This window comes from Galeopterus variegatus, unplaced genomic scaffold, assembly GCF_000696425.1.
Source record: "Galeopterus variegatus unplaced genomic scaffold, G_variegatus-3.0.2 Scaffold1881, whole genome shotgun sequence".
Taxonomy (NCBI): Eukaryota; Metazoa; Chordata; class Mammalia; order Dermoptera; family Cynocephalidae; genus Galeopterus; species Galeopterus variegatus.
The window spans coordinates 150,107-152,830 of NW_007727992.1; the positions used below are offsets into that span (position 1 = coordinate 150,107).

The 2,724-nt window shown below is 53.6% G+C and overlaps 1 protein-coding gene across 1 annotated transcript in view; it reads left to right on the top strand.

The window, feature by feature from the left end:
• The first annotated feature begins 2,267 nt into the window (after positions 1–2,267).
• The window catches only part of PTPN3 (protein tyrosine phosphatase, non-receptor type 3), a 114,740-nt gene continuing 114,283 nt past the window's right edge, over positions 2,268–2,724 (top strand). Inside the window, exon 1 of the mRNA XM_008579420.1 lies at positions 2,268–2,341. The gene's annotated coding sequence lies outside the window, so the exon portion shown is untranslated. The remainder of the gene's footprint in view (positions 2,342–2,724) is intronic.

The following is a 2,724-nucleotide window of genomic DNA, read 5'->3' on the forward strand; positions in this document are numbered from 1 at the left end:
TATGTGTAAAATATTAATCAGACCTGGGCTTGATAATAGCAGTTATTACCATTAGACTTACACAAAACAAGAATTTTTAATTTAAATGTTTATTATTGCAAACAGAGCATTGTGACATTAAGAAACTTTAAAAAAGAAACCAACCCACTATCCCCCCCAAAAGTCAAACTATTCTATTTTCCCATATTTCCTTCTAGTCTTGGTGAATGTCGATATCATCTTTACACAATTTGTGTTTTCAGCTTTTTTCACTTAACGTTGTACCACAAGTTTTCTCCTGTTGCAACATGGTCTTTCTAGTTTAGTGTAAAATAGCTATTCTTTCAACTTATATACCATAACCTAATTAATCATTCCTCTATTGTTGAGCATTTAGATTCTTTCCAATTGGGGAGCATTCTTTCATTTTGTTCCTGTTTCTCTTACGGCGATTTGAAATGAATGATTTTGGGCCGGCCGGTGGCTCACTCGGGAGAGTGCGGTGCTGATAACACCAAGGCCCCAGGTTCGGATCCCGTATAGGGATGGCCGGTTTGCTCGCTGGCTGAGCGTGGTGCTGACAACACCAAGTCAAGGGTTAAGATCCCCTTACCGATCATCTTTATAAAAAAAGAAAAAGAAAAAAGAAATTAATGATTTTTTAAATATTCAGGTCTTTTCCCTTAAGTGTATGGATATTTCTAGTTCGAATTGGAGAACATTGTTTAAGCTAATGACTTTTGACTCTGGGAAAGAAAAGGTGGTTTTAATGTAGTGACGGCAGATTGAGGGGACCCCAACTCACAGGTCCGTTAATCTCGATGTCCTCATCTCAGCAGCAGGAAAGCTGGTATGAGGATGACGGATCACTGAGATGGGCCCTAAAGAAATGGATCTTTAAAGTGGACTGACCACGTTCACGTTCTTGGTTGCGTTCAATTTCCACTCGCGGCCCAGATCGAAGCGTAGGTATTCGTATTATTTAAGGCACAGAGAGGGTGAGGCGCTTGTCCCAGATCACACAGCAGCTGGGAAAGGTCAGAGAACACCGTCCGCCCACTCGGAATACCTAGTTTTCTCACTGCGCTTTGAAACAAATCCCCAGCCTCCGTGCGAGGGGGCGGAGAGGCCGAGCCGCGGAAGCCCGGGTAGGGCCCTGCCGGGTCTGTCGCTTGCCCTTCCAGGGGGCTCCTCCTTCCGGGCGCCCGGCCCCGCCCGGCTGCGAGCATGCCCAGTGCGCTTCCTGCCCGTCCGAACGGTGCTGGGCGGGCGCCGCGGCTCCAGGTTTTGCGGGCGACCCAAGGTCGGGGCGGGGCGCGGGCGTTCTTGCCCCCGGGAGTCCCGGGCTCGGTCGGAATTCCCCCGACGCGACGCCCGGGCGGCGCCTGCTGCGGCGGCGCTACCCCAGGACGTGCGACGGGGGGGACAAGGACCGAAGTGAGGTACCGGGCGCTGTCGGGGCCTCTGTATGGCCCTGGACCTCGGGCACCCGGATCCGGACAGGAGTGTTCCAGCCATCTGCCCATCCCTTCGTTCACGTATTCACTCAACACATACTTTTTGAGCACGTACTGTGTGCCAAGCGCTGATGTAGGGGCTGTGTCACTGCGGTAGACACAGCTACAGCTCCAGAGCTGACGTTCCGGAGGGGAAGACACCGTCAGAAGTAAGCAAATGAGAGGAAAAGCCAAAGTTACCAACCGCGACTGCTACTCTGCCCCCCTCGCCGTTCCCTAAGCGGTCCCGAGCTGTAGGGTCTTTGCACTGGCTGTTCCCTCTGCCAGGAATGCTCTTCCCCATTTATCTGCATGGCTGAAATATCACCTCAGTGTCACCCGATCAGGCAGCCCGATCAGCTCAAGGGCCCTACCTGACCGCCTCGTTGAAATTCGCACTACATCCACCCCCAAACCTCCTTAACTTGCTTTTCCCCTCGTAGATATGATCCCTTTCTAATACATTACATAGTTTGCTAATTTGCTGTTTATCTGCAAACCTCACCAGGGCACAGGATTTTTGTCTATGGGTTCACCACGCTTGAAGGAACGGAGTAGGTGCTCAATAAGTATTCGTCGAATGGATAAACAGTGGTAAATGCTACGGTAAATGGAGAGTGGCCAGGAGCAGAGGGCTAATTTAGGAAGGTGGTCAGGGAAGGCCCCTCCGAGGAGACATAGGTACAATGAGAAGGCGCCAGCCACGTGAAAAGCTGAGCAGAGACGTCCCACACAGAAGGAAAGGCATGCGCAGACGTCCTGAGGCTGGTCAAGTTCTGAGGGTTTGACGGACAGAAGGTGCTCTTGGGGCTGCGGGAAGGCGGGTGGGAGATGAAGCGGAAGGGGCCAGCAGGACCGCAGATCAGGTAGGAAGCCCCACAAGCTTGGGGAGGTTTAACCCGGGAGGCTTACTAGTGCAACGTTTGAGCACTGGACTGGGAGTCAGCAGGACGCCAGCTCCACCGCGGAACGCCCCCACCCCCCATCTCAAAGATTTGTGGAGTGCGGACAGCATGCCATTCCCAGGAATGAAATCACTGAGAGCCCGCCACATAGTAGGTGCCCAGTAAACGGTTATGGAACGAATGCCGGTTGCATGCGCGACGGAACTCAGAGCTTGCCCGGAGCTCGGCTGCAGAGCCCCGGTGGCCCTGGGAGACGCGTCGGGGTGCGCCGGCTGCGGGCGGGGGCAGGAGCACCCCGCAGGCCGGCCGGGACTCCCGCCCCCCGCCCAGCGCGCGGGCCCGTC